General features: G+C 38.3%; 1 protein-coding gene across 1 annotated transcript in view; it reads left to right on the top strand.

Annotated features, from left to right (window-relative positions):
- Nucleotides 1-27,223, top strand: part of FHIT (fragile histidine triad diadenosine triphosphatase) — a gene marked incomplete at its 5' end in the record, with an annotated part of 388,529 nt that overhangs the window by 123,934 nt on the left and 237,372 nt on the right.

Genomic DNA, 27,223 nt, shown 5'->3' with positions numbered 1-27,223 from the left:
CAAAAATTGCATTTCTTCTATCCTTGTGCGTCTATTTTCTCACTCTGGTAAAGCTTTGAATACAAATTCCAGCAGAGGAGTTTACATAATGCATGTGAAAGATCTTTCTTTTTAATATTAAAAAACAAAATTATAATTTCAGCACCAAGCTGGGAAATGATTCATTATTTGGATAATCAGAGGAACAAAGATGAGCTGGCTCAGATGTATTATGATCCATTTTGTGAGATTCATTAAATGGAGCCCCTGACTTCTAGAATCCATATCAGTGTTCTCTGTCTTAGGGGGATTAAACTCTGTTATAGATTATATTTCATTCAACCATAGTGGATTAGTTGCAGTTTCTACCTTTTAATTAAACAGCTGCTGTAACTAAACACAAATTTGAATTATTTAAAAGTCCACAGAATTTTAGTCAATTTACAGTGCTTGGATTTTTTAATTATATGGAGCTATACATTTTTTATGATGAAGGCTTTATTCAGATCAATCGACAGCCACTAATAACTCATCCTTTCTAGAAGGCTACAGCATTTTCCCAGAGCAGGGAAGTATTTCAATTAAATTAAAAAATAAAGCTATCTAAGAAAAAGCCTATGTCACCTAAATTTTCTTTGTGGTTTTTGATGAGATATTTGTGGTGTCTTTGTTGTTTTAAAAACTATTCTATTGCCCTAGTGTGTTGTCTAATTTACAGTCTCATTATATCCAAGTGTAAACACTGCAGCAAAGTTTAAAAGGTGGTGGTTGTGCTAGATTGATGAGCATCTTGCTCAGATCAAAATGTCATGATACTGGGAATGTGTCAAAAGGAATATACATTTGCTATTTTTTTGGTATAAATTTATTTTTTGTACAAATACCTACTGTGAATGCAGAAACTACTTCTTGATGATGTACTTAAAGCAAATCAGTCAAGTAACTGTTATCAACAATAATTAACACATAGTTAACTTTTATATCTAAGATATTGCTTACTTTTTACTTTCTTGAAATAAAAATGGCTGAATAATTCAGAGTATCCATGAACCCTATATATCCTAAAAAGATTTTTGAGCAATTATGGAAAAACTTGCTTGAGGCAAGAATCTCAATCTTCTGGATAGCAGCAATGTGAAAGGCAGGTGTGAATCCCTTTGACCAATAAGAGGAAAATAGAGGGAACCATGTGAAAATACTATTGACAAAATATAATTAAGATCATTAAACCCGAACAAATTCCATGTGCATGAGGGGTGCATATGAGTTAGAAGAAAAATATGAAAACTCAGTGCTGAAGTGGCATGATATATTAATACTGATATTAATATTGGAAACAATATTAATTGGAAACAATGTGAAACATTAATTGGAAACAATGTGAAGTTTTTTGTCTACAAAGTAATTTCATTAGAAGAAAACTTCTTATATGATATTTGATTATATTTATATTCATATTCTCAAATGGTCCAAATGTTTTTCCATGCTAGTTTGTTGATCGATCAGAAAGTAATTGCAGAGCTTTATCAAATTGGCATTAGAAAAAAACTTAATTGAAACAGTTTTAAAATAATTTATGTTAAGAATATTAAAAAATCATTAAAATCTGAGTATTTATATAAAATTTGTCATGATTTTAATTTGAGATTACATTGTGGTTGGGATGAGAGAACCAGGAGTTTGAGAGTTGAGCAATTTATGGAATTTCCTGTCCTGTCCTACTCGTAACCATAGACAAAGGAAACCCAGGATCCTGAGTCTCAGTTCAGATGTATCAATTCATGTTGCCCTTTGGGGTGACTCTGCACTCCTGGAAGTTTCTGACTTCCAAGCTCAACATGTGGGTGGCTTATTACAGAAAGGTGAAGTTCAATGCTTGGATTTTTTCTCATGTTGAAAAATTAACACAGTGGAATTCAGGGAGCAGAATAGTCACTCACTCCTTTTTTATCTACCAAAAGGGTTTCCACTTGCCATAGACCTCAAGGGAAGGATATGGCTTTCCATTTGAAACACGTCTTCCTCTGAAACTAGAAGGGCCATTATTGAAGGATAACAATACAAAGCATTGAAAGAAAAAAAATAAAAAAGAAGTTGCATTGGTAAGGATAACTAGAAATTCAACCAGACTCTCTATGTCTTCTTGAAAGTGCATTGTCCTCTGACCCTGTGATAGATAATTTCTGTCATCTTGTCCTGGCAAGATTTCCTGCATTTCTTCTAATTGAACCTAACACCATGCATGTGCACTGAAATGCCCTTTGCAGCAGAACAAATTGGGAGTTGAAGTCCTCAGGAGGTCACAGGCTGGTATTTCACCCTGTTTTTTAAGGGACATGCTGCACTGAAGTGCTCATGTCCATGATGAGGATTGTCCTGTACTGTAGCCTAATCCTTGTGGATTTTAATTGCCCAAACTCTGAGCATTCCCACAGCAAAAATGTGAATATGCCATGATTATTGTGGAAAGCAGAAAAAACCTGAAGCTGTGTTAACTGGAGGTTGGAAAGCATGGCAATATTTTGGTCACTTGCCTTTTCAGCTGGGTATGATCAGTTCCTAATGACTGCAGTTTTTGACTGAACTGGGCTGATTTTAGCCCCAGTGTGGGCTCATTGGTGAGGCTGTGTGGTTGGGAGTAGCCACATGGGGCTGAACCAGCTGCTTTTCTTGTCCTTTAGCTTGGCAGTTCCACCAGAGACAGCACTTGGTCAGGTCAGCATTTGAGGTGTGTTTATTCAGTCTTTGCCTGAGAATTGGTATGTCAATTATCTTGTTGGAATCCAACTTGAGAGCCTGCTCTTGTACAATGGAAAAGGTGTTTGAGGCAGCAATGACCTTCAAAGTGTGGGGTCTGTGTATGATCTTGGTGTGTGTTTTGGCTGAGCAGGTTATTTAGCCGTTAGGAAGGTAGTTTCTCTGAATGTAGTGTTTTCCCTTGATACCAAAAAGCAGCATGAGTGTTTGTGTCTGTACTTTTGGATACAAATCCCCATAGAGTACAATCAGTGCACATTGTATGGATTATTATTTGTGTATTTTTCTTTAGAACCTACATGCTGAGGCTCCTCAGGGCTGTAAGGCTGCAGTGCTGATGTTCAAGTTACATGTTCAGTAGCTGTTTAGTTAGGGTTAACCTAATGCATTACCACAACAAGTGTATTCTGAAAGGAATGCAAGAAAGAAAAATAAGAAAGAAAGATGACTAAATATTGTTGGCACTTGAATAAAACAAAAAACATAGAGTAATAATTTCCACAATCCCTGCAGTCATTCCTGAATTTTTAATATTGCTTTGTTTATTGTACCTTTATGTTGCAGTCGTGTTGTTTACCAAATAATTTCAGGTCATTCTAGTTGGAGAGTGATGGCTTCCCAGAGTCACATTTTCTAGATGTCAATATGTGGTAGGAGCTCCTGGCTGGGTTCTGTTCCTATTTGATTTATTTGATTGTAGGCTGTCAAGTTTGGGGGATTTTTAAATAATTTTTTCAATTGTGAGGTTAAAAATGAGTCATTCTGAAGTGTTTCCCTTTCAGTGTTTTTAATGTTTGCGAAAAATAAATCTAAAAAGGTCTTTATGTTTTTTCTTCACTCTTTTATTACCAGATCTTAGAAGTGAAAGCCCTTTTACAATTACTTTCAAGATGTAATTACAAACCTGTACATATATTTAATTAAAAAAAAATAGATTTCATATCAAGTGCAAGCTGCAAAGACATTTCAAATGCAATATTATTGCATTAGGATTATGCTTCCTTATTTTGGCAGTGGGACCCAGAGGAGTTCACTTTAGGCTCTCTTCTGCCTGGGGGAGCACAGATGATCCTGGTACAGCAAAAAGGTTCCAAAAGGGACCAGCAGAACTGGGCAGGTAAACAGACACTTCCCCCTCAGTAATTCCCAGTTTCCAACATGGGTCTTTGTCAGGATAGTGGCTGAGCTATTTTTGTTGAAGGAGCAAATAGTAAGGGCCATGACCTCCACCTACACCTCTGGGAAAAGGTGTTCACAGTAGGAGAAGATGCCCAACCAAAGTCACCAACTGTACTTTTAATTTGGCTGCATTGCCTTGATGGGAGGCACAGTGTTTCCATTTGTCTCTGCATTAGACAAGGTTCCCTCAGTTGCTTTTGACCCTTTTTGCTGCATTTCAGCAGGGCAGGGTGTGCAGGCTGTGTTTTATGCTCCTGCAGCTGTCCTTTGCTAAGAGGGATGTGAGCACGGTGGAGATGGAGAACTAAACAGTGCAATCTCCCAGTGGCATCCTGAATCCTGCTCCTGGTATACCAGCTCCTCTGTTCCTTGCTCAATTTTCACAGTCTTTACAAAAGCAATTTTCCTTTGACCTATATAGGTGTTTGCTTGAGTGAAAAAGGAGTTCAGATGCCAGATTCAGCTCACTTGTGGCTGAGATGACAAATAGACTGAGAATGCTGTTACATTTGGGGTTATATGTGGGAAAGGGTCAGTCTGGTTTTGCTTACATGTTTAATTTGTATACACTCACATCTAATTTTTAGAGAAATGGATATATGTTAGCCATAAGGAGAATGAGAATTGATACCTATTCTTTTCCCAGGGTATGCATAGGACTGTGAAAATTATTCTACTCCAGTGAATATTCTGTTGCATCCATAGATCAGGATAATTCACTGGAATGTTTTTTGACCAGCTATGCCAAGAATGTCCAGGCTCTTGTGTCTCAGCCAAGCATCCTTTTCTAATGGTGACAATGTAGAGAGCTGTGCTGCAGTCATAGTTGGTTCTTGGATTTTCAGGCTAGAAAGGACCTTTAAGATAAGATGGGCTGTTCTTTTGAATAGCACAGGCAGTGGATGGATCACAGAATATCCTAAACTGGAAACGACCCACAAGGGTCATTGACTCCAACCCTCAATACTCATGGCAGTCCCTTCAGAAATTGCTTGGTCTGAGCTTGTTTGCTAGGTTGGAGCATGATGCCAACATCTCTTTAAAGGCAGCTTTGGGCAATTTGTATTTAAACACTCGTGAAAGAAATTGTTCATGCAAGCAGAAATCTAAAGCCTAGGCCTGTGTAATTGGAATAGTAACATAAAATTACACTAAAGGTGGAAATTCATTATCATGCAATGTAATCAGGTACAGCAAGCTCCCAGATGTTAGTTTTAACATGTAAGAAGGAGAAGCCATAATTCAGGAAGATGCACAGAAAAAGTAATCTCAAAAAGAGCTTAATTGTATTTGCAATTAATCTAGTACAAAGAATTAAGTATTTCTCAAAAGATAATGCATTAAAAAATAAGCACTGCAGAGGAGTGATGGACAATAGCCAGGCACGAATGTCCATCATGAATCCTTGTCATAGCAGAGTCACCCCCAAAATATCTTGAAACTTCATTGATAAAAAACTTAAAAATCAATTTTTTAGGTGTCATGGAATAACTGAAGGAAAATCAAAGTGTACTTAATATGCTGAAGTTGCTTAACACAAGACACGGCTGTTGCACTGGAATATAAAGTATGCTGAAGTCTGACAGAGGAATATTCCTGTAAACCTGCAAATACATATTTAATAATCAAGACATGCTGTTATACATTTACCATATGAACAAACAGCTGCCACATAATGTCCTCACCCTGCTGAAGGGAGCCCATGAATTCTTCTTCATCTTTCTGATTAAAGTCAAGCCAGACATACCCATTAGAACTGTCTGCAAATGAAAGCTTTTAAATATACCTGCTCTTTCTCTGGCTCAAATCTTCTCTAGCTTATTTTAGTCTTTATCCACATCTTGGTCAGGCAGAATAAGATTTTTTTTTTTCCTGTGATAGTTCACAGATACAGGGGAACCTTTCAGCTTAAGGAGGAAGAACTGACCTAGTTTATAGAATGTTATTTATCTCTAAAGTATTTCTCCTTATTTGGTATCTGCCACATAATGAAGAATTTTGCCATACATGTTATACTTTGATCAGAAGTTACAAAAGGAGCCTAAAACTTAATGTCTTTCAGGGAAATATTGAAACTTTTGTTCTTGTGAATAAGGTAGGTGATTAATACTACAATAACAAATACTGAGCACAGCTAGAAACTAATGCAGAGTGTAGGAAAAATCATCTCAAAGGAAGGAATAAAAGGAAGACTCATCTTTCTCTTAGCATCTCTAGGCATTTTTAAGCTTCAGTTCATCATTTCAAACTGCTTAAATAAAGGTAATTTCCAGTTAGAAGAGGGCCAGCTGTAAAAAAAGCATAAGCAATATCTTGCTTTATCTCCTTTGTAATATTTTATGTGCTTTCCCTAGGCCAGTAGGAGAGAGATGAGAAATAAAATCTCATTTGGACCCAAACATGATCACTTTTAAAACTTAAAACAGGAGAGATTTATGTACTACCTTATCATTACACTTGAATTCCAGCTGGAAATGCAAAGAAGAACAGGTACAATCAGACATAGTCCTTAGGATTTTTAAACTTATTTTTCAGAAATTCTTATCCCTTGTTCCCTTGTTTTATTTGAGTCAACTCTCAGCACTTTAGATAACCCTTTCCTTTTTTTTGCAGAACTATCAGAACAAATAGCTTCAGGTCCTGTTGTTTCAGGGAATGGTGCAGTAAGCAATTGCTTTGATGTAATTCTGAATGAGCTCCATTCATAATCCTGTGTTGAGCCTCCTGCCTGGTGATGGGGAGACAGGTCCCTGGAGAAACATATGAGTGGATGTTGTGCCACAGACATTTTTCCCTTACACTGTATGTGTTGGGGAAGTGATATTTCTAGACAGGAAGTTTCTTTTTCTTTTTTTTTTTTTTTTTTTTTTTTTTTAATATATCAGCTGGATGTTTGAGCCATGCATAAATGTGAAGTTTGCTCCTGGGAGAATCTGTGCCCAATTTACCTTTTGTGTGCCCAAGCATCAAAGCTATTGAGAAGCTGATGGAATGCAGTGTCAGCAGCACCTTTAGGAATGGGGAGTTTAGGAACAACAATGACTCTGCTGATGCATGTTCTCCTTCTCTCTTCAGCTAAAACATGCTTCAAATGAATAATTGCTATAGGGAAATTAGGAAAGGCTATTTTTCACCCATCAGTGCATTTAAGACTATGTGTGGAAGGTCACACATGTGGGAGGTTTTCATAAAATTTATGACCACAGAAATACCATTCCTATCAGAAAATAGTTAATATTAAAATGCCTGATTCAGTCTTTAATGTTCCTCCTAACAAACAAGTCCTCAAATAAGTGAGATATGGAAAGAACTGAAAGAAAGCAAAACAAAACACTACTCCATTAGAACATGTAACAGAGGGAAAGTTATACTTTTGTAGTCACCTCTAACCTTATCAGGGGGTGCCAGACAGTAATTCCTCTCTAGCTGCCACATAAAAATATCTTCAACAAACATAGCTTCCAAGAGAAAGACTGATCTTTAATACAACACTAAAAAGGGCAAGGAAGAGAGAGAGGATGGTTGATGTATGAGTAATGTGCAATATCTTGTAGCTGCTCCAATTTAAAACCAGTTAGACCACATGAGGCACATGTACCATATCCTGGGCTGCATCCAGAGCAGCAGGTGAGGGAGGGGATTCTGCCCCTCTGCCCTGCTCTGGGGACACCCAACCTGCAGAGCTGCCTCCAGCTCTGGGTCCCAGCACAGGAAGGACCTGGAGCTGCCAGAGAAATCCAGAGGAGGCCATCCACATGATCAGAGGGAGGGAGCACCTCTGCCATGAGGAGAGGCTGAGGGAATTGGGATTTTTAAGTCTGGAATAGAGAAGGCTTCAGGGAGAATTGATTTTGTCCTTCCAGTACCTGAAGGGAACTTGTAAGAAAAACAGACAGAGACTATTTATGTAGGCAAGAGGGAATGGTTTTAAACTGAGAGTGGGTTTAGATTAGATTTTAGGGAGTTCTTTCCTGTGAGGGTGTTGCTCCCACAAAGAGAAGTGCCTTAATTTTCCCACTATCACCAGGAAGCCAAGTACTATTGACACCCTGACATTTTTCTAGCAGCCAAAACCAGAGTTACCATCAGTGCTTTTCCCTGACATATTCTGTACTAACAGTGCCCCACAAGTGGAGGGTGGAGGAAACACTAATAGTGCCCTGGTTTGCACTATCCTCTCATCTGTGTGCTAGAATCCCCAAATTTCTCCTTGCCTATTTCCCTGTGAGTGTGGAAGCAGATGTGCTGACCAGAGCAGGGTCTCTTAAGAGGCCGTGGTGCAGGTGTTGAATTCATGCTTTTACTGATCTAGACTCTTCCATGGCTTCTCAGTCTTGTGTTATGACCACTGACATTAAAAATGCTGTTATTGCTGTGCCCACAGTTTCACTCAGAGCAACACAACACCATTTTAATTGTGTGGAATTGTCATAAAGTGATCCAGAATCCAGTGTAGGGGCTGTGGAAGCGTCTGAATTCCCTCTGATCCCTGCACAAAACCAGCTGAGCTGTCACTGGTGCTGCCTCTCCACGAACTTAAACAGATTTTTCCAGAACTAATGTTCTATTTTCAGGTTTTGAAAGTGCATTAACTTAAGGATTTGTACCTAACACTGCTTTTTTTTCTTCTAAGCACCTGTAGAAATGCTTTTGTGAAGGAGAAATCTAATGATCTTATTGCAGAACTTTGAAAGATAATTGAGTTGTCTCCCATAAACTAATGTCTCTTATTCACTCCTGTTGAAAGATCACAAATCTTTCTTTGGTGTGATCTAGTTCTTATGTAAATTGTAGTAAATAATATATGTATGCATGGGCCAGCTAATGTAGGACTGTACACAGTTCAGTTTTGAAGAATTGTACACACTTGGCAGTGCAAAGGCAGAGAGGAGGGAGGAGGAGCAGTTAGTATTTCATATCCATGCACTGCAGGAAATAAAAGTTAACAGCTCTAGTAAAATTCATATGCTAGACAACTGTAGAGCTGAAGAGACAGTGAATCCCAGAGGGTTAACTCCTCCTCACCTAAGCAAAGTAAATTATTTGACTTTTTGAAATGTCTTCTGAAATGTAATAAAATCTGAAGGGGGTAAGGATCTTCATCTCATTAATACAGGGTCCCAGCAAATGTCATTTTCTAAGCTGCTTTGGGAAATGGGATTCTTTTCAGATTTCAGCGAATAGTTCACAGTCACAGTGTATTACTTTAGCAGCACATTTCTCTTCCTTACACATTACATGCAGCACAGTTTAAACAGTAGAGTGAGCTTATTTTGGCTTCATTCCTTTATATGAACAGAGAGAATTTTGATTTGCTATATATTTCACTGCTACTGTAGATTCTCTCTCCATCTTAAATCGTAGTTTATTAAGATTAAGTGCTTTCTTATGTAGATGTATTGAAAGGACCTTTGATTTGGTTTAAATTAAATTTGATTCAATTAAAATGTAAGATAGATTGAAGCACATTTGTGAAGAGAAAATGAAAAAGGCTCCATTAAAGAGAACCAAAGCCACAATAGACACGGAATCAGGAGATTGCTATCAGGTAGGCAGGTTGTGAAAATTGGATACCAGAACATTACTTTCAATGAAGGGTCCAACCTTGTGGTATCTAGGTGGGTGCACAAAGAGCAAATCACATGGCTCATACCCTAAGAAATTATCCAGAGTGACTAACTGGCTGGGTCAGGTCTTGTTAGCATTCAGCACCACTGCTTGGGCATGAAGAGAGAAAGAAGAAAAGGAACATGAAAGGAGACATTAAAGGAGGGGAATGAGAAAGGAAAAAAGAAGGATTTGTGAAGGCATTATGGACCCAATCCTTTTTTCTTTGTACTCTCCTTGAACTACATTAAATCCAGGCTCTAGGATGTCCTCTGGACAGGGCAAAAGAGGATTGTGTGTAGCTCATCTGCACTCTAAAAAGTTTGCATTGGTACTGAACCTTTGAGCTCTTTCCCACTCACCTGGTCAGGTGTGTGAGTTCAGAGCACGGTGAGCAGAGGATGTGGAGCCCAAGCACTTGTGTCAAACACCTGCTCCATAAACCAGGAGTGTCAGCACCCCAGCTGTGCAGGGAGGGCTCACAGCCTGGAGAAGGGAGCTGAGCCCCTCCTGGGAGCTGGCCCTGGCATCCTGCCTGGTGAGGAAGCTTTCCAAGGTGGAGACCTTGTCCACTCCTGCAGAGCCATTTTTCCACACAGACCATGTCACATTTAAGCAGCTTTTGGTCATTTCCAACACAGACGGAATTTAAATCAGAAGTCTTGAAATAGGAACTATGTTATTTTATTGTGAGTAACCAGAGCTGCTTAGGCCTTTGCATAAAGTTTAGAAAAGATTTCTTTTTATCCCTTTTTTTTTTTTTCTTTGCATATGTATGCTTCATTTCAGACCTGGAAATGCATAAAGGCTTTTGCATTCAGTAGCATTATATATAGATAAGATATTTTACCATTAAGTCATTGTATGGTTATAAGTCTCTCTGATCAATGTAGCAGAGATGTTGGTTTAGCCATTTCTGTACTAATAGGCCACCAAAGAAACAGTTCATTTTGTCAGTTATGTACAAACTCTCTTCTCATTTACATAATTGAAATTCTTTAAAATGGTTGGATATTTTTTTCAGACTGTCAGAGTTAAATGTTTAAATTCTCAGCACTGCTTTGAAGATTTTATTTTTTGCTTTCTGACACAGTCACAAATATAAACTTTATGTTAGAATATTGATTTTAGAAACAGTCATCTGTAAGAATGCCAATTTCAACACTTTGTCTTGATTAAGTTAACTGCATTTAGATATTTTTCAGTCTGTTTATTGAGTGATATTACACATCAGATATATTTCACTTGTCATGTTGACCTAGATCTGATAATTTTCACATGTATAAAGTTATTTAAACTTGCAAAATTTTTTTTCTCTCTGCTTTTTGGTACCATTTAATGAAGGTTTGTCTCTAACTTGGCATTAATATCCTATTTTTAAAAATATATTTTTTAAAAGAAACATATTCGGATTTGGACATTGCAAAAGGGAAGAAAACAGTACAATTTAATTTTAAAAAGGAGCCACAAGATTCAGATATATGTTTCTATGCACAGTTTCTTGGAGTAAGTGCACAGATACATGACTTTCTTAGCAAAACTATCTCATAGTGTGTTTTCTGAGTGCACATTAGAAGAATAAATAGGCTGTGGAAAAATATATTAGGTATTAAATAGGTCGATAATATATAATGTGCATTTCTGTTAATTGATGCAGCCAATGTACAGTGTAATAGCTGCAAAGGAGCTGTTGTGGTGCATGCTGTGAAGATGTATTAAAACAATACACAATAGTAATTTAAATTCTAATAAGTCCTTTAACATACAGCAGTATTGGATCCAAGAGTATCTCTATGATTTCCCTGTCTCAAAGGAACAAGCTGTATGGTTTCATTTCTACAATATTAGTAGGAAAGAAATTATGAGCCCAACTACTCCTAGTGCATGGACTAAACTGTGTGTATGTATCATGTTTGGGTGTCAGGTAACCTGAGTTTATTTTAGATTAAAGAAGATTGAATAATCTTTGTGCTTTTAGTGGAGATCTAAATAGCAGATCTTGATAGTACAGTGCTGATAGCTACTTCAGAGGGTCTTTGCTGATTTAAAAGTAGTTGTGCATGATTCTTTTAAACAACTCTGTACTTACTTGCCCATGTAATCTAATGCACTTCAAACATGGGAGATGTTCATAGTTTTTGACCTCAGTAAATGTAATAGCAATGGATAAAGAATTTTTCAATTACCAGAGAACAAAGCTTTGTAGCTAGGAAAATACAGTGATACAGTAAGATACAGTATTTGTGACACAGAAGGAAAAATGGGCACTGAACAAGGAGAAAAGATAATAAACGTAAACAAAGGATGTTATTTCCTATGTATAATTCTCTGGACAATAGGGTATCTTTAAGAACACAATGCCCAGAAGCAGTGATCACAAATTAATCAAATATCACCAGAACTAGGGCTGAAAAGGACCAACTTAATAAAGCAGAGGGGGAGCTAAAAGACAGGATAGCATGGAAAGTGTTTGTCTTCTGGAATACAGCAATAAAGATAAAGATGAGTGTTTTTAAAATTGCAGTAAGTTCATATCTCACAAAGAAATACTATGATATTTTGGTAGTTCATATATTAAAAAAAAAAAAATAAAATCTGCCTTTAGGGATTTATACTGTAAAACCAAAGAACTAATCCTTTTACAGTATCTCCATAAAGGAAACCTCCTAATCCTTGTCAATGACTGTGTATCCAGTTATTGCATCAATTTGGAATTTTTTGACAAATTCCCCTGCAGCCAGACTTGTCTTGGAGCAAGATATTCTTGGATGTCTTGAAACAGACTGTAGAAAAGCTGCTCTTTCAGTATTATTATGGACCCTTTGAAAGTTCATTTAATGAATTTCATTTTATACTAAAGAACAGTTGCTACTTAGCTGTCACCTCCCATTTGTCTTGAATGTACCACTCCAAGACTGAAAGTTCAAAGGTGTGTATCAGAATTTAGAACAGTGGCAGCTGAATTTAAGGTAGACCTCCTAGCAAGATTTACAAATATGTCCTGGAGCTCACTTTTCACACCCTTTAAATCATTAAAACTTAGACATGTTGTCTGGGAAAAGCTTAACTTAAGAATAATTTGTGCAACAGATGATCTTTGCTGCATTTGACCCCATTTGCTTTTACTGAATGGGAAGAGTTCAGCTGGCTGGTTCAGTTTCAAGGAGACAAAAGATAATTTGTGCTGCAGCCAGTCTGGTAACAGCTTCTGTCCTACTCCAAAACTAAACCCTATGTCCATATTTGATTTCACAGGAAAAGTGTTCCACAACTGCTGGAAGCATGTCCTGGTGGTAACAAGCCTGGACAAAAAATTTCTAGCTTGCAGAAGTGAATTTTCAAGCTATGATACTTCCGTTTAGAAGGAAGAAAAAGGGTTTTGCTGGTCACTGACAATGCTTGTCTCCTTTGGCCCAACAGGGTTTTTCTGCTTTCTGCAGCCCTGCTGGTCTGCAAGCTGCCAAGCATTACCACCTCTGTCTCTTTTTTAAAAAGAGCTGATACCACATGTGAAGGGGAACAGGCAAGTGCCTTCTGCCCTGGGAGCAGCAGAATGGAAGAGATCACCATGGCAGCACTGTTATTAAGTGCAAACCCACTTTTCAATCATTTTCATTGTATACCAGCTCCCCAGCTGCATCCTTTCCCCTAAAAGTGGCAACTCTATTGCAGACTGGCTACCAGGTACAGGTGCCTGGCTCAGAAATGCCTCACTGAGGTGGCTCTGAGCCCAATAAAAACTCTGCCTGGTAAGATCTCTGCCCCAGGCTGCTGCAGATCAGACCTGGACACGGTTTATGGGGTGTGTCAGTGTGTGAGATGCCTTCCCTTTTTGGTAACAGGGTTTGGGGATATTTTTTTTCCCTTGTCAGTGGCTGTTTTCAGTGAGACACAGTAGGGAATAAGCTCATGAGTGAGACACCTTAGGAGCTAGCTACATGAAATGCACTTAGATTCCTCGTAAAGTCCTGGAACTGCAATAGGTTTGAGATAATTACACCACTATTATGCTTGATTGCTTAAATATACTTTAAGAATTCATAAACAAGCATAGACTCCTCATGAAATAATAATGAAATAAACATGGCAGATGCAAATTTCCATTTCAAATTTAGATGAGGTGCCTCTGAGTTCAGTTTGTTATTAATTTTACTGAAATACAGTATATGTAATTTGGCTATTTAGATGCAACATTCTTCCCTGTACCCTCTGGCCTGCTCTGTATACATTGCCTGAAAGTTCCACTGAGCCCTCTGCTTCTCCTGGCATATTTCAGGAAGATTCTGCTGCCTCTGTATCTATTACATTGCTGTTTCTTAGTTACTCTTGAGCATTTTATAGGCTGGGACTTCAGGCTGATGTACCTGTGCAGCCTTGAAGGGCATGGTGGTGGCTGTTCCTGCATCCCTGGAAGTGTCCAAGGCCAGGCTGGATGGGGCTTGGAACACCCTGGGATAGTGGAAGGTGTCCCCACCCATGGCAGGGGCTGCAATGAGAGATCTGTAAGGTCCCTTCCAGCACAAACCATTCTGTGACTCCTGGAGGTGTTACCAAATCTGCAGGAAAGTGATGCTCTCATTCTGCCCATATCTTCAAAGCCTGGACAAAGCACAGAGCAAGAGGGCAGCTTGTCCCTCATCCCTCATGGCCTTTACTTGGTAATGAACTTTCTATTTTAGCTCAAATAATGATGCCATAACAGGAACTCAGCAGTCACCTGTTTTTAACCTGCTCAACAGGTTCTGCATTTGTCTCTACTTCCTGGTTTCTCCTGTGGCAGTGAGTGCAGTGAGCTGGCACTGGAATTTAATTTTTCACTGCTCTGTGGACAGCAGGACTAAGTCTCTTGGGTGCTATAAAAAGAATACAAAATGCCCTCTCTGTTGGTCTAAAAGTGCCATGCCTTCTGCTGGCTAGGGTGCATCTTTTGCCTTCAAATGTTTGTAAGGATAGCACCATTTTGATCAAAAAAGGGGTAAAAAATAAAAAAAAAAAAAATTAAAAAGGCAATAATAGCAATACCAGAAGGAAAGCAAGTTCAACACCTATCAAAGAAAGCTCAAATTTAGGATTTCCATGTGAGTCTTTCTGATATCTGAATTGAAGCAGATAGAAAGAGAAAATGCACTGCTCTTCCTATTTAAAAATGAATAGTACTGTAACTATTCTATTCTATTTCAAGGCAGGAATAATTACAAAAACCTAGTGTTTGAGAACTCTTGGAAAAAGCTGTTTCCTTAAAACAGTAACAGTATTGCCCAAGGAAAAGAACAAGGTTAAGTTTCTCAGAGAAACCCAATTGAAATGTGTCTTTGCTCTAAGAAGCTTTCTGCATATTGGTGAGGAGAACAGACAAACTCATTGGCTGAGATTTCCCATAAAGGATATGCTGATGGGATAAGCAGGTATCCATCACCAGTGAGTTATTTTAGTAACTCAGTGTGCTCTGCCTGTGCCGGAAACACAAGACTTGGAGTTCAACCAGGGATTCTTTAGATTTACCAGTGGTTGAGAACAAAAATTACAGGTAATTTTCCTTTCATCTCTTCTTTCCCATTTATATTTCAAGGTCATCATCATCCCCTTAATATCAGGACCCCTCCCTGGAGCAATATGCGAAGATTACTCTTATTTTCTTGGAGGTAATGCTATGAAATTACCTGTAGTCTTTGGGTAATTTACACAGTCATGCGGATGAAATCATATTTTTCCTAGAGAGATTGTCATCTGCTGGTAGACTGCTTTGCTGCCATGTTGCACAAGCTTTACTAAAAACTCTCGACAAATATTTTTTAATCTGTATAAATTTAGTATTTTTTAAAGTATTTTCATGTTGCCTTTATGTGTAGTAGTAAGCTGTATTTAGTTGTCAAGTAGCTGACTTCACCCCATGAGGATTGTGAGATCTTTTAAAAAGCTACAGTAGGTTTAAAAAGGAAGAAAAAAAGACAATTGCTATATTTTTTAGTATAATTCACTAAGTTTAGTTTCACATTTTAATAGAACACTTATATCTAGTTTTTTACCATCACAATCAAAACAAGCTGGTGCCACTATTCACCTGACAAAGTATTTATATAGCAATTAGAAACTGATAGAGAAAACTCTCCCCTTGCTAGCCAAAGAAGGACTGCTATTAGATTATAGAAAATATTCTCTTTTGAGCACTACATTTTGCATCTGTTTACCTTCAAAATTTTTTTTTTTTAATGTTATCATTTCTGATTTCCTGCACTGATTTCAGGAAAAGTATGTATAACCTCATAATAACATGGGTATTCATGTTTAATAATGGTTCTGAGCTATGTTTAGCCCCAGCAGTGTGAAATGCTGTTAACAGGAAAGGTTAATGAAGGCACAGAGAAATGAAGTTATTTGCTGATGTCACATTGCTAAGTTTAGGACAGAAGAAAGCACGTGAATTAAGATTGCTTCACTTTCTGTCAAATATCTTAATAAGGGGATTCTCTATTTTCTGTGGGGATGTAGCATTGCATTAGCATTTTTAGGTATTGACTTTGAGGTCACTGAACACTACATGTCCATGGTTAAAAGTCAGTGAGACACAGACTAATGCCAATATTTGTAATTGGAACAGGACTTGTTTAGACAAAGAGAATTGTGAATACCAAATAGCACTGTTTCCTTGTCCATCTGGAACTGGACATCAGCCTCCATTCAAAGAATTCTGCAAATCTTGGAAAAGTGGCCCTATTTAGTCACATTTTATTGTGGGCACCAGTGTTGAGTTCTGCTGAGTGAAAGTCATTGCACTTTTTAACTTTCTTATTTTACTGCATGTAATCCATGGCATGGATTGACATTGATAATGTTAATTTCTGGTGTATATATACACATTGTCTATCTCATTTGCACACACACACACATGCACACCCCTCTCTGGTTTTGGTTTCCATTTTCTGCCCAACCTGCCCATTGCAAGAAATTGCTATGAATGGAAATTAGTGTGATGCTGTGTACAGACTCTCTTGGTCAGCCCAGGCACAAGGAGGATGTGCTGGCTTCATTTTAACAACTTCACCCTGCAAATCTGGTGATGGAAGAGCCTGACTAACTGAACCCAATGTGTGGGAGAGGAAGGGGAGGTAAATAAGGTGTTAGCAGCTTCCCATGTTGTGTTACAGGTTTTTGTAGCACTGGGCTTCCCCCAGCTCTAATGTGACACACTGGATGGGTGTGCAGGAGGCAGTTTTGTGGCTGGATTTTGCTATGTCTAAGGAAGCCTTTGTTTTTTAGTTGGGTTTTTTTTGGTTTTTTTTGTTTTTTTTTTTTCACAAGAAGACATTAAGGCCCTATTTCAGTTTTCAAGGCACTTTGAAATCTCCAAAAAGGACCAACTGAGAAAGGTCCCTAGCAGTTCAAGCTAAAAGAAGTGAAGATTGTGATTTCTGTGCCCTTACTACTTTAAACAGCTTCTTATTTTAATAGATTCAGGTATTAATAGGCTTTTGCAATACCCTTTCAGATTTTGAATTTCACTCCAGGCTCATATCAAATTTTTAAAAGTGAATTTACAAACAAAGTTGTGTGATTCCAGGGCATCCTTGGCTCACTTTACGCTGGGCAAGACATCAAAAGAAATTGGTCAGGCTTCCAGCAATGGCACACATTTATATCACTTTCCCTATAAGAATGTGATTAAAGTATTAATAATGGGGTTTTGCCCAAAGCACTCTGAATTTCTTTGCTTTAGCATATCTTCACAGTGACGTATTTGACTTTTTCATCATGTCCTTTGTGCAGATTGAAGGTAAATATGTCCTGAATGATTGATCAGATGGAATCTATACTCTTGAATGGTATTTATAGATAGCACACACCTCTGCTTTTCTGTCTGCCCTCTGATGCACACATGGTAGATTCTGTATATATATCCTGTCTCACTGGATGCTCTCCAACTTTCTGTCTGGTAGCAGATTTTGTCAGATTGCTCTTTAAAATATCTGCATGCCACAGAGATTTCATCATTCCCAGATGAGTGAGGGATTTCACTGCTCAAATGTAATACTGAAACCCAGGTCAGGGACCAATTTAAGGTCCAATTTCCAACACACCAAATCTTAGGTTGAGTTTTTCAGCACTTTGGCAGAAATTTCTAGCAGTCTTCCTGGACCTTACAAGTGTGGAGAAAATTAAATTGTGACATTTCCATGTAAAGAGATTACTTTGTGCTCTTTCTTCACAACCAGACATGTTGAGATGGAGATAGTTCACAAAGAGCTTTGCTCACATTTCTAGAGGAATGGCCCACAACAGCTCTGGATGAACATCAGATCAACCATACCAAAATCAGAGATTTATCAGCTGCACTCCTGTAAGATGAAGAGTACTGAGCAAAGTAAATCAAACTGATGAATAGCTGTTGTGAGTTACTCATTTCAGGAGCTGCTGCCAAACTGTCCAGGCAGCTGTGGAGGTGGGAGATTGTGCAAACCCTTTGTCCCTGAGAGCTTTCCAGCCCGTGGTGCCTCTCTGAGCACCCTGGATGCTCTACAGGCTCCCCAGGACTGTCCTCTCTGGGGCCACTTCACAAATGCTGCTGAAGACTCTCAAAGCAACATGTGATGGCAGCAAGAACTTCAACACCACAAAAGCTTTCCCAAATTTTAATGCAATGCATTTATGGGTGCTCAGTGCACTTGGTAACCAAGAGGTGCCGTCCTCCTTTGGATGAGTCACAATGGCTTAAAACCTTGGGTGTGTTTGATAACGTGACTTTCCTCCTTAAATGGAAAATGTGATGTTTTAAAAACACATACTGTAGAGGTACAGTGGAGTTTTATTTAGTTTCCTTGAGCTACCAATGAACCCACATTCAGAGCAGTCCAAGTTTCTGGTGGTAAACAAGGCCCAGTGGAGCAATGCAGTTTGAAGCTTTTTGTGAGGAGGCATCATCCTTTCATCTTTCTTCATTTGCTTCCTGAATCCCTGTAATTTACGGTGTGTTTGCAGAAGAATTTGGGTTCCATGGCTATGGTTGGAAGATCTGAAACTTAATTGTGCTGAGCAACCTCTGTATTTGTTTTCCTTTTGAGTCTGTAATATAATGTTCTGCTCAGTTCCTCTGAACATGGCTGCAGTCAACTTTTAAAACAAATCTCCCCTCTTATCACTGTTCAAAAGGAAGCTGACAGGGCTAATTTGAGCTTTTTCACTAGGAGGTGTCAGCTTGCAATCTTTGTTTAAACACTGTGAATGTTATTAAAATTAGTCTTTATTTAATTTTTAATCTTAAAATTAGGCAGTCCAGCTTTGAATTCATTCCTATCAAGAAATGAAGATTAGGTCTATGTCTCAAGCAGTCAAACAGATTTGTCATCTGCTGTGTGGTTTGTAAGGCAGGCCAAGTTCTATGTCATTATTAACTATCTGGATAATGAATTAGTAACTCTGGACACAAATATAACTAATATATATACTATATGTGTAATTTGTACTTGGTAGATAAAATTCAGCCAATGAAGACAGCACTTGTACTGCTCCTTGCTATCAGTTTTTTATCAATATTCTCCTTGCTAACAGTTTTAGGAGGCTATATTGTCAGTTGTCATAGAAATATCTGACTCTTGCACATAAGATTTGTGGCAGTGATGGGGTACATGTTCTCACTTAACAATGGAAATTCAGTATTGCAGGGGTCTTGCAGTGTCATTTACAGAGGCATGAGTTTTCATCCTGTGTCTAGTTCATGTAATGGTGTAAGCAAAGATTAATTTGACATGTCAGAAGTTGAAAGGATAGCTACATTAAGAACTATAATCTTCCCTTATAACATATTAATGATAGTTTTATATCTCTGTCAAAAGGAAAATGTACCTCTTATTGCCCTTAGTAGTAGAGTATATTTTATTTATTTTATTGGTAAGACAAAGGACACAAGATGTGAATTGGTATTTCAGCCAATTGTCTTAAAAATTACAGAGTGTAAGGGTATAATTTCTATCTTCCAAAATGCTGGCTGGATTTCTTAATGATGCCTGAAGGTTGTGGTGCCACTTGGAGCAATTACTGTTCTGTCTCTCATTGCTGCCCTTTAGCATGAATGAAGCCAGAGGCCTAACTGCAAAAGTCAGAAAAAAACCTCAATCCATTAAATTGACTATTCTGTTGTAACTACTAGAGATTTAACTGTTGTCTTTATTTCTTAGTTGAAAATCATTGGTTTTCTGTAGTATCTCAACTCCTTACAATAGGTGATAAAGACAGAATACTGAGATATATTCAGTTATTAAAGAAAAATTTACTTAACACTTTAATGAATCAAACCATATTTGAGTATTTCAGATCAAGGCTATTGAGAAAGTTAATCCCACATTATCTTCAAGTTTTTTGAGAAGACTGAGGTAATTTCATTTATTCTTGAATGAAGCCATGTAGAATGTTAATATGGCTGGCAAGAAGACTCCAGTTCCAAGGTGCACAAAAACATGGCACTGTGGAATCAGCTTCATTTTCACTGGAATGAAAAGACCTTTTGAGAGATTTTACAAAATACAAGTGCAAGTAATCGGCTGCACTTCAAAGTTATTAAGTGCTTAGGGCATTCCTTTGGCATGAGCCAGGTTCAAACTACTGAGAGAAACAGCAAAGGGATTTGAAGTTAGGTTTTCTGCATCCTAAATTAGTCTTCTGGTCTTCTTCTAATTTTTTTTTTTTTTAATTTTTTTAAAAAATTTATTTCCCTTTCTTTTAGTTTGTTGACTACTTAATGCATTTGTTCTACACACGAGGCACAGACTAAAGGATTGGTATTTCCTGTTGTCCCTTGGTAGCAGTCAACAAGTGTTTTGAAGAGAAGTGTGTTCAGATGAAGTTTTGCCCATCCTTGAGGTCTTTCCAAGCTGATTTTGTTTAGGAGACTGCCCTATTACAGCCAGATCTGCAGCTCCAGAGCAAGACAATGCCTTTGGTGAGGAGGCACAGGCTCCCTTTAGCTCATTCACTTCCTCATAAAGCTTCTCTGGAATAATTTATCTTCTGGCATGTCAAGATGCAAATCCATGGAATCAGCTGGAGCTCTTTGCTCTTTTGGCCTTGAACCTGTGTTTCCAAGCTTTAAGGGAAAGATCACCAGGAATGGGATTTTTTGGAAGTTGTCAGGAGGCAACTGTAGCTGATCTGTTTTTGTGGGACATGAGGAGCCTTTTGCAGTGGGTGGTGCTGGAAGCTGGGCAGATCTTCAGCAGGAAACCAGTAATACCAAGTAAGATGGAGAATATGTATTAGAAATGCTCATGCTTTCTGATAACTCAGGTGATGACACCCTGATGTGAGCTGTTCCCCCCCACCCCTTTCTTTGTGCTTTATTTCAGAGGAGAAATGTGTCCCTTGTAAATACAAGTTCTAAAATTCTGTCTCTGCTTTGGTCCCTTTCAAAAGGGAATGGGAAACAGTAGAACACTTGATAAAATTTTAGGGCTTTTATTCTAAAAGCTTTCCTTAGGCTTCTTTATGATTTCTTAAGTGGTACATTTCAGTGGCTGATTATTCTAGTAGTTATGCAGTACATATCTTGTAAGAGAAAAAAAATCTATTATATGGTTGTAAAAATGTGTATGGGCACTGTCCTCAGCTGCCATATCCCTCTCAGGCATGCCACATCAGCCAATATTAAAATTCTGGTAGTTTTATATTTTGTGGATTAGATGCTGATTGTAGAGAAATGCTGTGCTTATCAAAGTTGTTTTGGTTTTGTTGTTTTTTTTCCTTCATGAACATCATATAATCTGTGAAGAAGGAAAAACAGCAGGTCAGTAAGAAACAGGGCTGGCCCAAGGCATGTTGTCTGCAGTGTGCAGGTGCTGAGGGGCAGGGCCAGCACGGGACAGTGTGGCACAGGACATCAGCCCTCCATCTGAGCTGCAGCCACGCTCTCTGGTCTAAATCAAAGCTGCAACTCCACCAAGTTACAGCCTGCACAAGACAAAATAAGTGATTTAGGAAAAAATGAAAGCTAAGTAAGTATAAGAAGCAAATATAGCAGGAGAACAGGGCACAGAGGCAAGATGTAGGTAAGATGTCATTTGAAGAAGATGGGAAATGAATGGCAGAGCTCAAATAGATTCAGGCATCCTGACATCCACACTAACATTCTGTTCCCTTCACTGCATTGCTTGTGAAAACATCCTGCCCTGAAAAATAGCAGTAGGTGCATACTGAAGTAACCTGTGTCAAGCTAGATGTTTCATTTTATTTTCATTTATAATTCAGGAAACACATTTTGCAGAAAAATGTCTCAATGGTTATAGTCATTACAAGCAGTGTGTGCTGCAGGAGGCTCATTCTGGGCAGAGAAATATTGTGCTTGCCCTCTGAATCTTTATTACAGCAAACAACTAACTTAAGCTCTGAATCGAATATTTGTGATTAAAGATAGGTTTAAAACTGGAAGAGGCCAGGTAAATAAAATAAATATTTCCTTTGAGCAGGACAGGTGATTCCAGTGCCATCTAAATATTTAGCATTACTTTTCTGCCATGTTCTTCTGGCTGCAATGACACCTACTGAGATGATATTCTTTTTTTTACAATATGCTTTTTCCAAATTAATTGCCTTTCTGTAATCAGTCAACTGTGGCTGGTGTTTGCATGCAACATCTGTGGAGAAGAAGCAGATAGGAGGAGAGCACCCTCATATGCTTTGTGAAAAATGGTGTGTGGTGATTGAGTGCCCTTCTCATGAAGGGAAACTGGTGTCAAGAGGAAAGTTTAAAGCAATAATCCCATGGGCTGAAAAAGGAGCATGACATTGCACAACATGCAAAGGCTCCCCTTTGAAAACAGAGTTGTATTAATAGTCATGTAGTGATGTTGTCCCTTGCTACAGGTGACCTTTTCTTTTTAGGAAGATGTTATTTTGAAGTTTCACATATAGATTAAAAAAAAAAAAAGTTATTACTCACAGGGATTTTTATCCCTACCAGGAGATAGTCCAGTTTGCAGAAGTTTTTTTTTTTGTTTTGTTTTGGTTTTTGTTTTTTGGTTTTTTGGGGGGTTTTTTGTTTTTTTGTTTTTTTTTTTTTTGTTGCATCAGAATAGAGATGGAGTTTAAACAGAGCAATTTTTATCACTATGTCTAAAATGTGATCTGTTTGGACATGGCTGGATGGTGGAAGAGAATTGCAGCCAGGCCAGCTAAAAAAATGAGGCTGTGAGAGGGAGGGTCCAGCTGGGATCAAACCAGGATGGCAAAGGCAGGAGAAGCATTGGGCTGTGTTAGCAGCACTGCTAAGAGGAGATGGAGCAGGGATGGGAGGAAAATCAGGGAAAATGAAGTCTTACTGCTGAGGATACAGAAATAATGGAAAGTAACAGCATAAGGTGATGAAAACGAATATATGTATATACATGCATATATAATGTATTGAATATATAATTGCAAAACCCCTTGTTAATGTAATGGAATTTATTCTCATGCTGCCACTAAAAAACACACTTAGAATTCAGAACAGTCCTCTTGCCATCAGAGATGAACTGGCTCTGGAACAATTAGACTGTGCTTTTGTCTTCAGTATTTACAAGGCTGAATTAAACTGCAAAATTAATACAGCTAAAATCATTGCTGAGTCTATGCTTTTTAAATTTAATTTTTCTTCTATCTGGATGAAAACTAAGTGAGAGATTTATTTTGTAAATGTTGGTGTCCCTATACTCATCTCACTTTCATTATTGCCCATCAAGCCATTTAAGACTGGAAAAACATCAGTATCACCCTTTGAGACCAGTGCTGAGGTTGTAGGGTTGGTTCCTTTGGATGCATTTTCCTTCCTGGATTTGGAGACATTCTGCATTTACCTCTTCTCATATTCATTGATCATCCTGATGGTTCTCAGTAACTTGTGGAATGTTTTCTTACAAAAGGCTCCAGAAATATGATTCTCTGAATAGAAACCATTGATAGAAACATAGAAACTTGGGCAAAAATGTTGGGTTTATTTCTTGTGATTCACTTGAACTGTGATATTAAATGGATTCCTATTTATTATTAAAGTCAAGAGTAAAAGAGGGATATGTGTCTTTCCCTGGAAAAGATGAACTTTAGGGTGAACTGAACCAAAAAAACTGAGAATAGGGCTAATATTCTTTCTGTTTCTTATTTAAATTAAAATAATTCCTGAGGAACAAATTTTGAACTGAACCATTGTGTGGCTATTGAGTTAGTGACAGAATTTTGTGCCATTTGTTTTATGCATAGATAATAAATAATTTATGTAAATTTAGTGATTTTTTAATGTAATACCTACATTATTTAAAAATAATTCTTCAAGAAAATATTTTAGGCATGTTTTGAGTTACGTGCAGCTTTTTAGAGGTGCATATATATACATATTTGTGTGTGTATTTTCCTAGACAGGCCTATTTCCTAGTTTATTGACAAGGCATTCTTTTTCATCAGGCTTTAATATGCTGACACATATGTATCTCTTGCTCTCGGCAGCAGCTGAGTTGTTCTATCTAAATGTAAAGAGTTTTCCTGGCTGGGATGCAGTGTACAGGATGAGCAAAGTCCCTGGGGTCTTGCTCACAATCATAAGCTGACACTGATAGCATTTTGCAGATGGTGCTTGGCTGGACAAAAGAAGTGAACATACACAGATCTAATGAACGCTCTGAATTGGTTTCTGTTCAACATTTCTCACTGGACTACCAGAGAAAGGAAATTAAATCAACTCACGACAGCTATCTTGCACATCTCACCTGGGAAGGTATGCATGAGGTAGGACAGGCACTGCTTAACATTAATCAGTCTCCTGAAGTCATTACATTCATGAGGAAATGTAATTCACATGTGATTACTTTTTAATTTACTCTGTAATCACATTCCAAGTGAACAGGGCAAGCTTAAAATGAAATTTAAAAGTCAAATACTGCTTTGTATTAAGAATTCACAATTTTTATATGCACTTAGGTTAATAAAGATTTTACAATAACCATTTGTGACTGAACATATAATTTTTTGATGGAAGCTGGTGCCACACTTTGGATAAAATGTATTTGAATTTCGTCCAAGCCTGGTAGTGGACCCTAGGACTTTCAGAATTATGTTTCATACCAAATTTTCATCTCATTTAAACTTTCTTATTTTAATAATAGAACAAAACAAAACATGATATATCCCAGATCTCAGTTTGCACAAATTAATGCATTTTTAATTTCTGCTTTGCCTCTGATGCAAATTATACATTTGTTACATCCATCATCAGGAAAGGCAGGCAGGATTTCCTAGAAACAGAACTGATTTGATAGAATGACAAATATGGATGTACATTCACTTCATGCTTTCTCAAGAGTTTCTTATATTTTTGTTTTGGTCCTAATTTCAGTGAATCAATCATAAAATTCCTGTTTGTCATAAGCTCAGAGCTTTTCAGAATAACAAACCTTTTTGAAATCATCTAAACATTTGTCACTTTTAGCTCTGTGCTTATCCTTCCAAGGAATTGTTTGAAGTGGTCAGAAGGTAGCTCAGTGTTACTGCAGCTGAGTTTTGTAAGGAAAGGTGAGAACTGGAACGATGTCTGGGTAAATTAAAGCCAATTTACCTTCATTTAGTTTAAAAGGCAAAGTGAACTCTTTCATGGACCGCTGGGTTTTTGTTCTGTTGGTGCAAATCCAGCCCTCCCTGCGAGGTGTGAATGGCCTTGCTGTGCTTCCCCAGGGTGTGCAGGGCACACTGTGTGTCCCAGAGAGTCCTGATCCCAATGTCCCTGGCCTGGACAGGGGTTTGCCAGCAACAGAGGGAGGGCAGAACCATGAATTCACCTCTGTACACTCATCAAGCTCAGGATGGAGAGCCAGAGATCACACTGGCTGTCACTGGGGATTTGCTTCTCTGGGTTTCCAGGTCCAGAAAGTTGGGAGGGGCACTCTCCTTAGAGCTGGACTGCCCAGTCTGTGGATGAGGAGATGGTTGGAAGGTGCTTAGTGCTGGAAAAGGGTTGCAATTATTTTATTCTGGTTGTGTCCTTTAAAGGAATGAGAAAAAACCTTCCCACCCCCCCCTTCCAGTTGGCTCTGTGAAAGTGTTCATTTGATACATATGTTGTAAATGATCTCTTGGCAAAGAAACACTGATTGAAAAAGGTAGCAGCCACCTACATACAAATACATACAGTTTAGGATTTTGGTTAATTTTCTACTGCTTATGGTGGAACACTCCCTGCACTCTTTATTTCTGCACAAAGGAACACTGAATTAAGATGGAGGAGTTCCTGTTGCCTTCACCCTTCATCAAGCAAGAAAGAATATGCTGCCAATAGAGCTTTGCTTTCTGAGTCTCCCAAAAGTCCTGTGCCCTGCAGTTTGCTTTGCAGCATCTTCCAGAATGAGAAAACAAATAGGTAAACCTCACCCTGTGGATCTTGGCAGGCTTGGTGCAGTCCTTGTCTTCAGAGCTCTCTGGCTCTCAAATGTCCCTTGCTTCACTGGGCAGTTTGCATGCCCTGTGTCACCTGTGACTGTGATTTGTGTCCCTCTGCCTTCACATGTGCCCCTGGTGAGGGAGGGATCAGAGGAATTGGGGATGTTGCTTTTCACTGGGACCTTTTCAGGGGAGGGAGACTCATTTGAATCTCATTTCCTCTGTTCTGCTTCTTGCTCACTACTGGTTTGGGGATTCCTAATCCCAGAGGCTGGAGCTCATCTGCAGAAAGGAGACCATGCTGCTAACATGTAAAATGTGAACACAGATTTTTATCTTGTGAAGTATTTTCATCTTTGCCAACAACATTATAAAATAGATGTTTTGGTAGCATGTTTTAATTGGCTAGCAAAAACCTGATTTTTCATTTTGAAGGCTCATGGTGTAATGTGGTCAAGTGTTTTAAACTAAGATCCTCAGTGTCCTGAAATGCAAAATAAACCTCTAAAAATCCTGTTTAAAAAAAGACAACTGAAGCCATGGTTGCACAATTCTTCCTGGACTCTTTAAGTCTTTGACTCCTTCATGTTTAACAACACAAAATGTTGTTAGATGAGCCTTCAGGTCAACTTCTGGGTCTAAGCTCCTTGGGAAGTTTTACCTTCAAAGCAGAGATTGTCAGTTAAATCAGGCTTTGTTGTGTCCCTTGCTGTTTGTGTGACTTATGCTATCATGATGTGTTTCAAGCTTCAGTAGTGAAAAACTTCTGAAAAAGGACAAGCAGAGGCTTTATATATTTCTGAGGCAGATAACCTTCATAAATAAGGGCACTGAGCATGCTGTTGCTAAATTACAGCTAAAATATGGTGAGATAGTTGGAATTAGGTTTCCCATGTGCTTGATCTGTGCCCACCTCTTCGTATGGGTTTATGGAGCATGAATAATGAAGGAGACTTTGTACACTAACATCTGGAAAGTCATAAAAGTGTATTTATCACCACCCAAGATAGCAAAGCTGGAAAGTGCTGCAGACCTTGTATGAGCTGCAATAGTACCTGAGGAGGTGACTTTAATTGATAAAACTCTCCCGAGCATGTTCTGAGCTATGTCTCTTGTCAGATTATTAGAATTGCAATTATGATCAAGATAATTATTGTCTTTTATTGCCAAGGACTGGGTGAAATGCAGGTCATATTCTGCTAGCCTTGGTCAACAGCTGAAGGTGGGCTGTGAAGCATGCCAGAGGTTGTGCTATAGTTGCTTTGCTCATCCTTTCCAGGGAAAGAGGTGGAAATCTTTCAGCAGTGCCCAGTAATAGGTA

The sequence above is a fragment of the Erithacus rubecula genome, assembly GCF_903797595.1.
Source record: "Erithacus rubecula genome assembly, chromosome: 13".
Classification (NCBI taxonomy): domain Eukaryota; kingdom Metazoa; phylum Chordata; class Aves; order Passeriformes; family Muscicapidae; genus Erithacus; species Erithacus rubecula.
This window is presented reverse-complemented; position numbering and strand designations above follow the sequence as displayed.